Source organism: Microtus oregoni, unplaced genomic scaffold, assembly GCF_018167655.1.
Source record: "Microtus oregoni isolate MIOR12 unplaced genomic scaffold, Mior012 000042F_ref0000377, whole genome shotgun sequence".
NCBI classification, from domain to species: domain Eukaryota; kingdom Metazoa; phylum Chordata; class Mammalia; order Rodentia; family Cricetidae; genus Microtus; species Microtus oregoni.
Genome location: NW_024543209.1, coordinates 4,861,305 through 4,875,066, shown reverse-complemented (window position 1 = coordinate 4,875,066; position 13,762 = coordinate 4,861,305). Strand labels below are relative to the sequence as shown.

The 13,762-nt window shown below is 38.8% G+C and overlaps 1 protein-coding gene across 1 annotated transcript in view; it reads right to left on the bottom strand.

Moving 5' to 3' along the window:
- Positions 1–13,762, bottom strand: part of Ranbp9 (RAN binding protein 9) — an 82,599-nt gene that overhangs the window by 53,296 nt on the left and 15,541 nt on the right. The gene's annotated exons all lie outside the window — the stretch shown is intronic.

Here is a 13,762-nt window from a genome sequence, read left to right as displayed (position 1 = left end):
TAGGGTTTAAGAACTAAAATCTACAATAGATCAATAAAAGAGATTAAAGAGATTCTAAATAAATGACTGACATGATCAAAAATTAAAATATTTAACATGACGATGGCAAATTGACCTTGGGATTCAAACAGTCCTTACCAAAATCGTAACCTGATTTTTTGATCCTAAAATACAGAAATACATGGTGTTCCCAAGAGACCAACACAATCTTGAACAAAACTAGAGAATTCAAACTTCCCAGTTTCAAAATATACTACAAAATACAGCAGGCAAGAAGAAATACTCCTATATTTGGACTTGAGAGATCATTACAATAGAATTTAGAACCCAGAAATTAGCATCTAATCTATGTTAAGATGACTTTGTTTTGGTCTGTTTATCTTTGGTTTGTTAAGACAGGCTCACGTGTACTGCGGGCTAGCCCAGAAAATCCTTATATGGCTGAAACTGGCCCTGAAGGTATGCACCGGGAAGCTCAGCACTATGGTAAACTGATAACAGAGAGAAAGAAGAAGTTAGTTCAATAGGGGGAGAACAATCTCTAAGCAGGTAGTGCTTGAACAACTGGATGTGTACTCACATAAAAATTAACTCAAATGAAGTAGAAAATAAAGGAGGAGCTAAAACTATAAAATTCTCAAACACTGAACAAAATCTTTTGGACTTAGTCTCAGGCAATGATCTCTTAGATCTAACATCCAAAGCAGAAGCAACAAGAAAAAATAGACTTCATAAGAATAAATTTTTTGCATTGTTAACCCAACTCCTAAGAAATCTTAAAGACTGTTTACCTGGGTTTCTGTCACCCAGAAATTAATTCCTAAATTCCAATAAAAAAACACATAAAGGGCAAGAAAAAGTACAGTCAGAAAAGCAAAACAAGTGTCAAATCCAACTAAGTGATGACAGAAGATGAAACTTCAAACTAGGAATTCAAAACAGCCGATAATGCGCTAAAGAATTTAGGAGACACTAGACATTGAAACTGAAGAATATCTCTGTTGAGATATCAGTAGAAAGAGCATGGTCATGAAGACTCACAAAACTGAAATGACATGGGGAAACGATTTAAAAAAAAAAAGTAGCACTAGACTGAGCTCCCAAAGTCCAGCTGAAGAGTGGGAGGAGTGAGAATATAGCAAAGAGGTCAAGGCCATCCATGATGGGGACACCCACTGAAACAGTTTACTTGAGCTAATGGGAGCTCACCAACTCCAGCAGGACAGGGAAAGAACCAGTATAGGACCAAACTAGTCCCTCTGAATGTGGGTGACAGTTGTATGGCTGGGGCAGAATGTGGGGACACCAGCAGTGGCACCAGGATTTATCCCTGCTGCTCATACTGTCTTTTTTGGAACCTATTCTCTTTGGATGGATATCTTGCTCAGCCTAGAGATGGTAGGGAGGGCCTTGGTTCTTCCCCAAAGGGATGTGCCTAACCCTCTCTGAGGAGTGGATAGGAGTGTGGGGTGTGGGGTAGATGAAGGAGATGGGAGGAGGAGAGGGAGTGAGAACTGGGCTGGGATTGGTATGTAAAATGAATAAAGATAGTTTGTTTTCTTTTTTTTTTTTTAAGTAGACACATACAAAAGTTAGTATACAGTATCTAAGCAGCACAAGACAGCAGGCTACCACAGGGTCACACTGGAGGAGTCAGCCTAAACAGCAATCCCATGGGACCTCTGGGGTGGCTAGGATCTTAAAAATAATTTCAGAATGAGTCAGTATGAAGCCAAGTTGGGTTATTAAAAGATAAAGAGCAAGTGACAATGTACTTTTCAGATTAAAGCAAGGACTTGAGAGAACTGCCGAAATAAACAATAGCTACTTATAGGACTTGGGGGCTTTTCAAACACTTACACTGCTTAAAAGCTGCAATTTACAACCAGGTTCAAAGTTTAAAAAGAACGAGCTTGTAATTATTTCTCACTGGATCAAAACAGAGTCCTGGAAAACAGACCCACAATAATACAGCAAACTCATCTTTAACAAAACAACACAGGTAATTTGGTGGAGAAAGGTCTGCCTTTCCAGCAACTGTTGCTGGACTTGTGACATCTATTTGTGAACAACAGATACAAACACAGACTCAACAGGTGTGGTGATTCGAAGGAGATATCGTCTATAATCCTGGGCATTTGGGGGAGGCTTAGAAGTATTCCATTGAAAGAAAGGTTTTAAGAGTTTAAAGACTACGCCATCTCTAGTTTGCTTTCTCTGCTTCATGCTTATGGTTCAAGATGTACGCCCTCAGCTTCCTGCTTTTACCTGTGGAAGCATTTCCCCAGTTCATTTTTGGTTTTGTTTGTTTCTTGAGATGGGGTCTCACTATGTAGCCCTAGTTAGGCCTGGAACTTACTTACTACATAGACCAGAATGGTCTCAAACTCATGAAGATTCACCTACCTCTGCCTACTAAATGATAGGATTAAGAGAGTGTGTCACAACGCCTGGCACATTTGACAGACGGGAGGACAGGCCAGCACACTCACATGTAGGTTACAGGCTCTCCTTCCACCGAACAGGTCCTAGAGATTGAACTCACTCATGTCATCGGATTTGGCAGCAAGCACCTTTACCACTGGGCCATCATCTCACCCATCAGCAGTTCAATTTTTCACTAACTCATTTTTTCCACACAGCCCCAAGTACTACTCCTCAATCATTTTAAATCATTTCAAACAATCACCAAGTCATCCACTGGATTCCTCGATCAAGCACGAAGATCAAGGACAAATCATTTTCCTAATTTTGGAAGGTTACTCTCACCTGAGTCCAGCAGAAGTAAACAAATACTCAAGCAACATATGAGATAAACACATTGCTTTTCATTAAAAAAAGGAAAATAAAGAAATAGCACTGCAAGTAATAATTATAAAATAAGTATAACAAACTGCAAGCAGTATATCAAAACAAGGTCATACAATGCTAGAAGTTTTAATAGAAAATTATAGGTATCTTGAAGACAGTATTAAAAGGGAATTTTCTCTGAACTCTTAATTAAACTTGTATTAAAATCAACATGTAAGTAGTGGTACACAATAACATTTATTTGTTTTTTATTTTTGTTGTTCAAGACCAAGTTTCTCTGTGTAACAGCCCTGGCAGTCCTGGAACTTGTTTTGTAGAACAGGCTGGCCTTGAACTCACAGAGATCTGCCTGCCTCTGTTTCCTGAGTGGTGGAATTAAAGACACGCTCCACCACACCTGGCTAATGACCTATTTTTAAAGTCTCTCTTTTGTGACCCAAATACACCTTAAGCCCTATTTCTCTGACTAATGTAAAAATAAGTTGGAATAGAGAGAAACAGGATAAGAAAATAAAACAGAAGCGTTCAAGGCCAGCCTGGCCTACAAAATGAGTTCCAGAACTGCTAAGGCTACTCAGAGAAGCCCTGTCTCGAAAAACCAACCAACCAGACAAATAAAGCTTGCATGTGCGTGTGTGTGTGTGTGTGTGCGCGCGCACACACACACACACACACACACACACACACAATGCCAGCATAATTAATTTGGGTTGTAGAACCATAAGGGGTTCTCTCTCTCTCTGTCTTAAGTTTTATTATGTATATAATGTTCAGCCTGCAGGCCAGAAGAGGGCACCAGATCTCATTACAGATGATTGTGAGCCACCATGTGGTTGCCGGGAATTGAACTCAGGACCTCTGATAGAGCAGCCAGTGCTCTTAACCTCTGAGCCATCTCTCCAGCACCCCCACCCACCATTGGGGTTTTCAAGCACATCTATGCTGGGCAGAGCATGAAGCCATAGGTTTGATAAAATTATCACCATCATCACAGTAACAAATATTTATGTTCTTTTCTGTCTCACAAGTTCTGTCTCACAAATTTCCACCTTTCAATTAAAAATGTTAATACCTTATAACTGAAAAAAATTTAAAAACAGTATTTGCTATGTATAAAATTACTGATAGAGCAAGAATTGAATTGTGATTTCAAGTGTACCGAAACAACAACAACTGGAGAATATTTAAGGAACATACTGGTTACGTATCTCCAGGTCACCTTTCACACATTAACTAAGATAAAGAATTCACCCTGCTCTCCAACAAAAGTGCAGCTTCCATCCTTCCTTATCAATTCAAAATGCAAGTAAGCAAAAGCAATCTAGAGATTTCCAATCAAAATTTTAACATCATTTATCACAGAAATAAACAACTTTACCTTAAAATTAATTTGGAAGCCCAAAAGGCTTCAGACAGCCAAAGCAATCCTCAGAAAAAGAACAATGCTTATTTCAAGTCACACTGCAGTCATTGTGACAAACAATATGGTCTGAGACAAAAACAGACAGATCCCCAGAGCAGAAATCAAATGTAAACCTACACAACTACTGCCCTCTGACTTCTAACAACAATGCCAAAACTAAGGAAGAAAAGCCAGCCTGTTCAAAAACAAAACCAGGAAGACTCCATGTCTACACACAAGATGAACCTAGATCCTTATCTCTAGCCATGCACAAAGATCAATTTCAAACGGATCAAGCCCTTAGCTTAAGAGGTGGTAGATGCTCTGGAACTGCTCAGAGCATCTAACTGTGAAGGAGGGCCAATACTTCAAGATATTGACATAACAAGGACTGTCTGAATAGGACGATCAGGCACTCAGGAGACATGGTCAACGCTGGAAAAACGGCAAAGGAAATAGTTGGTCAAATGAAGGGACAAGCTACAAAATAAAGACAATCTTTGCCCACTATACACAGGACAGAAAATAATCAGATTACACAAAGAACTTAAAAAAAAACAACAACAAAAAACAGCAACAAGAAAACAACCTAATCAAAGCACTGACTACAGAACTGAATAGAAATCTCAAAAGAAGGAACTGCCTCTACCATCTGGAAAGTTCAGCTACATTGAGATTCCATTGTACCCTTCAGAATGTCTATCATCAAGAAAACAGTGCTGGCAGGGACACTGGAAAAGGTAACACTTATTCACTATTGATAACAGGGTAAACTGGTGTAGTCACTATGGAAATCCCTGTGGAGCATTCTCAAAAAAGCTACAAGGACAACACAGAATATGCCCAAAGGACTCCCTAAACACAGCAGAGACACTTGAGCATCCATGCTTATTGCTCCTCTGTACTCACAATAGCCAGGAAACAGAATCAACCTAAGGCTCCCTCAAGAGATGAACCAATTTTTTAAAATGTGGTACAAATACACAATGGAATTTGACTCAAACAAGGAAAATGAATAGAACTAAAAAATTGTATTATATGAGATAACTCTGGCTCAGAAAGACAAACAACACATGGTCTCTTTCATATGAGAACTCTAGCTCTTAATTTTTATATATGTGCATTTATGTGGGAGTATTATAGAAGCCAGGAAACCAGAAAGGGGTTCATGAGAGACATAAAAAGAGACTTCATAGAAGACGATCCAAGAAGGTAGTAGAACACAAGATATGAAAAAGATATGGGAATGGAAAGATGGGGGGAGCAGGAAGCTGTGAAGAGTCATCAGTCAAAACTAAGTATGAAAATGGATAAAGAAATCTAATATTGTATATGCTAATTAAGTAAAATTAAAATTTGAGTTTAGTTTTGTAGATTTTTTGTTTTTGTTTTCAAACAGGGTTTCAGTACAAGGGCTGGCTGGCCTAGAGGACTCATGTGGAGTAGGCTGGCCTTGAACTCACAGAGATCTGCCTGTCTCTGTCTTCCAACTGCTAGGTTAAAAGTGTGCACCACCATACCTGGCCCTGAAACTAAACGTAGAGCTGGTGAGATTGCTAACTGGGTAAAAGCTCTTGTCACCAAGCCTGAAGATTGAGTTCATTACTAGGACATACATGGTAAAAGAAGAGAGCCTCCTCTGTAGGCTGTCTGCTGGTCTCTAAACACATGCAGTGGCACACATGCACCCACATACGTGCACATACACATATATAAATAAAAGTAATTTTTTAAAAGGGTAAAGATATTTCAGAGTGAAAGGGTTGGATGACCAATAAAAAATGTGGGCTGGCAAGATGGTTACCTGGGTAAAGCACTTGCAGCCAACAGTGACTATCTAGCATTCAATTTCTAGGACCCATGCATGAAGAAAACAAATCCCTTCAAGCTGTGCTCTCATCTCCTTTACACACACAACATGGCATAAATGCACCAACACACACCCGCACACACACACCCCACAAACTAAATGCAACAAAAATTATTTTATTATTTTTTAAAAAGGTCATACTTGATCACATATACATTCCCCTCCCAGATCCTTACCCTCAACCACCCAACTTTATATTCTCTCTCCTAAAACAAAAAAAGCCATGGAGTACCTTTGTGTTGTCCTGATGTAACCTGCCTCAGAGTGTGACTGGCAGACTTATTGTCACGCACTGAAAAAACTGACTTTCCCCCTTTCTTAGCAGTGTCCACACACATTTCTAGAATTCTGACATACACTTGTGCAGGACTTGTGCATGCTGTCACAGATTCTATGAGTTCATATATGAAATAAAAATTCTTTTAAAAAACATATGTACGAGCCTGACAGTTGGTGGTGCACACTTTTAATCCCAGCAATCAGGAAGCAGAGGAGGCAGATCTCTATGAGTTCAAGGCCAGCCTAGTTTAAAGAGCAAGTTCCTGGACAGCCAAGGAAAAACACAGAGAGAAACCTTGTTTGGGGTGGGGTGGGGTGGGGGAGAAGGGGGAAGGATTTCCCACCCCAAAAAACAAACAAATGTGCACAAAGAGGTACTCAAAGTCCATAGCTTACAATTTTGCTCATTCAAATTATGCAGTGTTCACAGTTCTAGCATTGTACAGAAGAAAGGCTCATGTTGGCTCAGGTAATATATTTACCTAGGATGTTTTGCATCCAGATACACAGAGTGTACACACACACACACACACACACACCCTCTCAGGAAGCTTTGCTTCTCTTCTATCATTCATTGTTTCGTGATGTATATCCCTGGCATCTTTAGCAAATCCATCTCAACCCCACCCACCCACAAACTTCTTAAACCTTACAAAAAAATAACAATATATAAATATCTCATTTGATTTGAGTCTCTCATAGTTTTATTCCTTCCTTATCCAGTCTGAACTAAAACAATCCATTTACACATTCTCTCATCGGTAATCTCAACTGAGACTGTTTTTCCACTTTACCATAATTCCCCACTCTGCAGCAAACACAGAATTCTTACCAACTGAGTGCAGACAAGTATCTTGCACATGTAAACTGCTGACACAACAAATTTACAATTTTACTTTTTTGTTCTTATTTTTGAGAAAGGATCTCACTATGTAGATGAGACCTAGCCTTGAACTCAACCTCTGTCTCTCTCAAAGGCAAAGGTAATCACCATCACATACAGTTCAAATTTAAGGTTTTTAATCTCATAATACTTTTGCTTCTCTGATCAGGGAACATTTACCATCAAATTAGATGTTGTAGTCTGAATAACTGACCCCCATAAGCTCAAAGGAGTGGCACTATTAGGAGGTGTGGCTTTGTTGGAGTAGGTATGGCCTTGTCGGAGAAAGTGTGTCCCTGTGGGGGTGACCTTTGAGATCTCATATATGTTCAAGTCACACCCAATGTCTCAGACCACTTCCTGTTGCCCACAGGTCAAGATGTAAGACTCTCACCTCCTTCTCCAGCACCATGTCTGCCTACATGCCACCATATCACACCATGATGATAATGGACTAAACCTCTGAAAATGCAAGCCATCCTAATTAAATGTTTCCCTTTATAAGAGTTGCCATGGTCATGGTGTCTCTTCACAGCAATAGAAACCCTAACTAAGACACTAAGTGTGAAACAAAAGAAAGGTTTGAGATAGTTAAATATAAATAGGATTTCCTCTAGTGCCAACACTAAAAAGAAGGTAGATTTTTAAACACAGGAACATGAACACAACAAAATCTATGAAGGAAAAGCACAGGATGGGGTTGAGATCAATTACCAAGGATCATGATCTGGTTTGGAGATGGAAAGGCGGTCAGACAAGCTTCCAAAGTAGCAATGCTTAAGCCTAATCAATTCCAGGTCATAATCCACACTCCTAATTTTTCACTTTGTTTAATCACACCTCTATCTATTTAGTTCTCTAAGCCAGAGACCCCAGAGTCATCATGCTTACTCTCTCCCCAGCTACCTCTACCACTGTTCACTTCTCAAATTTTGCAAGGTGTACTAGTCAGGTTCTTGTCTTTATCCTTCTAAAACCTTGTTAATCTTAATTCTTACCCTGATGTGGGATTCCCCTGTGTGCTGTGATCAGCATTGATAAATAAAGGAACTGCTTTGGGCCCATAGCAGAGCTATAGGGGAACAATGCTGGGGGGGGGGGGGGGGGTACCTAAGCTAAATGCCAGGAGAAAGGAGGTGGAGTCAGAACTTTACCTGGTAAGCCATAGCCACGTGGTGATATATAGATTAATGGAGACGGGTTAAATTAAAATGTAAGAGTTAGCCAGTAAGAAGCTAGGGTTAATGGGCCAAGCAGTAATTTAATTAATACAGTTTCTGTGATTATTTCAGTTCTGGGCAGCCAGGACAAACAAGCAGCCTGCTGCTACATTACCCAAGTTTGTGGTACATATTAGGTAATTGACACATAAACCCCTTCTTCCCTTATCATCCCTACTGTAATCTACTCCTCGGCCATACTCTTTCTAGCTACCTTGCACACTGCCATTATTACATGTGGTACTCATTCCTAGTTCCCAGTGGTATTGCTGAATATGGATATTCTCTCACTTTCCTATTAAAAACAAAGATGATCCGCTATTACTATAAAGTTTAGAACTGCCATCAAGGCTCTCTCATATTTAAGTCCATTCTTTCTTCTGTCTGTTTCCATTACAACCCCCTAAATCCCAGTAGGGTATAAGAGCCTCTGCCAAAGACCACACAAATTCATACTCTACCCAAGACTACCTTAGTCATTTACCACCTTGTGAAATGTTTTTCTACAGCAAAGCCTCTCAATTTCTTAATTATATTAAAGGGCTAGCATATACTACTTCCTTAATACATGTGTTTCCTTGAGCCAGAATTACTCCTCAGTTCCCCGATATATAATCTCAGTCTTTACTCAATACAGACCGTCTTAATCTAAAGGCTTTTTTGCATAGTGACTGATCTCTGCCCTATCCCACTGTACTTTCTAAATACCAGCCTGGATACGTTTCCTTAAGTTTCTTCTAGTGCATGTCAGAAAGCTCCCTAGACAACCATAATGCTGCTTAGGCTCACTGACCTTCTAAGCATGCAATGTATCCAACAGACATCAGTTAAGCTGATAGCCATATTGCTTGTTTACATTATTTTCTTTTTGCTTACACCTTCCTCTGTAAGCATTCAGTTGTTGATTTAAAAAAAAATGAAACTAGGAGGTGCCCTTCTAGTTTGTTTTTGTTTTTTTACATCAGTGTAAATGTGTCTAAATGTGGGTTTGTGCACTTGAGTCAATGCCTGAGGAGGCCAGAAGAAGGTGCTAAAACCCATGGAACTGGAGTTAGAAGGCAGTTGTGAGCTGTCTGATACGGGCGCTAGGACTGAGGTGGGGTCCTCTGCAAGGGTAGTACACGCTCTTCCCTGCTGAGCCATCTCTTTAGTCCGAGTCCTTCTGGTTTTTGGATAGTCTCAAGGCTAGATAGGACACTTTCTATTCTTCATAAAAAATAGCTTATAAAGTTAATAAGCATAAAAGGAACACTTTGAGAGTATACTATTACCAGCAGGAAAACTGAGGAATATAATACAGACTGAAGCACTTGCCAATTCTTCCAGAATCACTGTCAAACAGTGGTATCAATATTTTGTTTGAAGAGTTAAAAATATCATACGCATAATAAATTATAACTGAAAGTTCTCAAATAAAATATTATCTTTCACAGTTTGAATTAACTTTCTCTGCTACCTCTATGTCTATTGGCGTGTGTAATTTAAAAACTTGAATGAAACTCCTAACCTGAAAGTACATTCATAAAGAAAATGATTTTAAAAAATTTCTTACCAGCCTTTGATCAATATTAAAAACACAAAGTGAAAATATACCCTTACTATGTCTCCTAAAAATATGGTCATGTATATAACACAATTTAATTTTTGTTATGAAATGTGTTCAGTTTTTATTTTTAAATTAATAAATTCACAGGTTACTGGTCAGATAATTTGCCCTTATAAACTTATTTTTATGACTACACATAAAATTATACTCAGGGCTGGAGAGATGGCTCATTGGTTAAGAGCACAGGCTGCTCTTCCATAGGTCCTGAGCTCAATTCCCAGCAACCACATGGTGGCTCACAACCATCTGTAATGAGATCTGGCGCCCTCTTCTGGCGTTCGGGCATACATGGAGGCAGAATGTTGCATACATAATAAAAATAAATAAATAAATCTTTAAAAAATAAAAATATACTCAGTTTAAATAAAAAGCTAACTCAAAAAATAAACTATATTCTTTCATACAGTAAAACAAATTTCCTTCAAGTCTTATTTTCTAGGCAGAAGAAAAAAATCCCCACCACAGTCATGCTCCTAATTCTCTTCACCAGACCTAGAAACAATGTGCAGCATTTTCACACACTCGACACTTTAACACCACAACCCGCCTGTTAGCTTTCAGTGTCCAGAGATGCAATCATACTAAATCCTGCCATTTCATGAGTAAACTCATCAATGACAATTTTTCTAGAAAGCTAAGATATTGGATTCAAATAATTTTACCTGTTCTATTCTTAAACATGGTCTAAAGAAAATTCTACTTAAAATGAAATAAACAAACAGATGGACACTCCTCTCTCCAAGGAAACTGGGGAGTGAGTAAGTGAACTAGTTTGCTCATCCACGCCATCATCTCCAATATATGCTGCAGCAGAACTGCATCTCAAATGCACTACGTTAAGCTGAAGATGCCACACTTAAAAGACTACTTAAGTAGTATTTATATGCCATTTTAGAATGGCAGAAATAGAGACAAAAACTAATTACTCATCTAAATTCAAGATTTGAAATATTCCTACACTTAAATCAGTAGTACACAGACAATTAAAAGAGTGTATGTTCCATCATTAGCCTGATCAAAAGGTAAAGGGGACACAATATTATTCTGGGATAAAGACAGTCACACATACAAAAAAGATATCCCGAAGTTAGACCTTAAAAACTGATTTGTTGAAATGGCAAATATGAAGAGGGAACAGGAAGCTAACTAGGGGGAAAGAAAAGGGCAGATATAAAGAACTAAAAAAACCTAAGCTCACATGAGCAGAACATGTCAAGAAACTGCCTTATAGAGGAAGAGCCGATGAGAATTAAGAAGCTCTCATTTGAAAAAACAAACACCATTACAACAGTGGAAACCATGAGAACATTGAAAACAAGGACAAAGTAATTATGGCAGGTTTTGTTAAGAAAGTGTCACAGTGGTTTGTATACTTTACCGAGGTAATTTTTAAAGAGGTGGAAAAAATAGCCAAAAAAATTAAAACTCTGACAACACAACAAAACATGCCACTGAGGCAGATCAAGAGGAATACTCATACACTGTTGGTGAAAATGCAAATTAGGCCTGCTTCTTTGCAAAAATTATCTCACAGTTCCTTATAGGGCTAAAAATATGTTTTAACTACATTTTGGCAATCTTATTCCTGGATACTTATCCAAGTGAAAAGAAAAGTTGCATTTACAGAAAAAAATGGTTATATTTACCATTGTGAAAACCTACCCTTCAGTTGGGGACTGGGTTAGCATACTGGTTTAATCTTCCATACCCTCAACAATAAGGACTGTTCTCCAAAATATACAGCAGCAAGGATGGATCTCCAATTCATTAAGAGTTATGAAGAGCAAATACTGCAGACTTAGAAGGTTTAATATTATGATTTCATCATATGCCATTTTAGAAATGGCAAAGGATAGGCAGAAACCCCATCAGTGGTTGCCAGGCTGGAGATGGGGGAAAGGGTCATCTACCAAGGGACAGAGAGTGAGGGAACTACTCTACACACTAGTTATAGTGGTTATGATTGAACATATTTACAAAAGCTCACAGAACTCTACACCAAAAGGGACCAAATTTACTACATGCAAAACATATACAATCTTAAACAAGAGGAAAAGAAGGATGAGGAATCCTGGCTACAAACAGGTAAGAATGAAAATTACACAGGATCCAATCACATCATAAACTCTGATAAAAAGTTTCCTATTTTAGCTTCTTTTTTTTTTTTTTTTTTTTTTGGTTTTTCGAGACAGGGTTTCTCTGTGGCTTTGGAGCCTGTCCTGGAACTAGCTCTGTAGACCAGGCTGGTCTCGAACTCACAGAGATCCGCCTGCCTCTGCCTCCCGAGTGCTGGGATTAAAGGCGTGCGCCACCATCGCCCGGCTCTATTTTAGCTTCTTAAGGAAAAGACAAAATCAAGTCAGGTTTAAGACACTGGTAACAATTACAAACATGGAGCAGCTGGGAGGCAATTACCAACCACCTGGGGGAACTCCAGAGCTAAACTGTCAAGACCCATCCAACTACAGGAGATGCAGTGGAGACAAGAAAAAAATTGGAAGACCTCAAGTTTACACCAACAGTGAAAACACTGACCCAACTGGTTTTGAGAAAAGCATTTCAGAGAGGCTAAATTTAATGACTGTGGAGCAACTCAGTAGATATATCTATCTGACTGGAGTTCAGGGGAATAAATGAAACACAGCATTAGACTAAAGGTTCCAGGTACTTGTAGCCAAGAAAATATAAGGCCAAGGTCATTTATGGATGGACTACACAGAATGAAAGCTAGAGATACCTGGGAGTCATCATGACAATGCCAGCATTATGTAGCCAAGTAAGCCGAACATACAACTACAGAGTTAGGCCAATGTCTCTCTCAGAAGCTTTCTCTTGGGAATTTCTAGTTTTACGTTCTGTGTGATCAGGTGACAAAACAGGACATTAAAGCTCAAGCTTTACTTGTCTACTTTCAGTACCACTGGCACTGAGCATATTCAGCAAAGTGAAGAATAATGTATTAGACACTTTTTTAATCAAACACAGGTAAACCAACAAGAGGAATTCAAATACAGGTCAACTTACTTACTGGAAGAGCCCAATATCTTAACAGCTGGATGAATGACTCTATGGTTGCTTAAAGGACTCTCTAACATCCCAATGAAGTTCAAAAATAGTATGACTTGAGAGAACCAGGAAGGAATATGTACCAAAATTCCCCATGGACTTTTCTCAAAATGCCTACACTTTACCAAAGCTCTACTTCTGTGAATTCTAATAACATTCCAGTTAAGGCCCAAACTATATTTTAATAGTCCCATAAGTAGTTCTGATGTACACACATATCACACACATCAATTCTAAGACTGAAAGCAATAAACAAAAGCTGGTTCCATAATCAACCAGCATTTTCACTCTGAAGTTTCCATACCACGTATTAAACTAACCTCCTAGGAAGCTTTCTAATCAAGAACACACAACACAAACATCCATCTTCCAAGTATCACCTAAAATTCTAAACACCACACCCTTTACAATACCTGCAAGTCACTTACTGGCTTTGTTTTTGTTCACCATGAGTTAGATCTAGCCTCTTGGCAGAACTCGGAAAAACTAGTCACTTTATAGCTTAAACCTCAACTCTCAGTTTTCATAATGAACTGCCAGAAAAGACTGATAAAAAGCATGAACTCAAGCTTTAGTTCAACTAGGACTTAACCAGAACCAGGACCAATTTGCTGTACTGTGATAT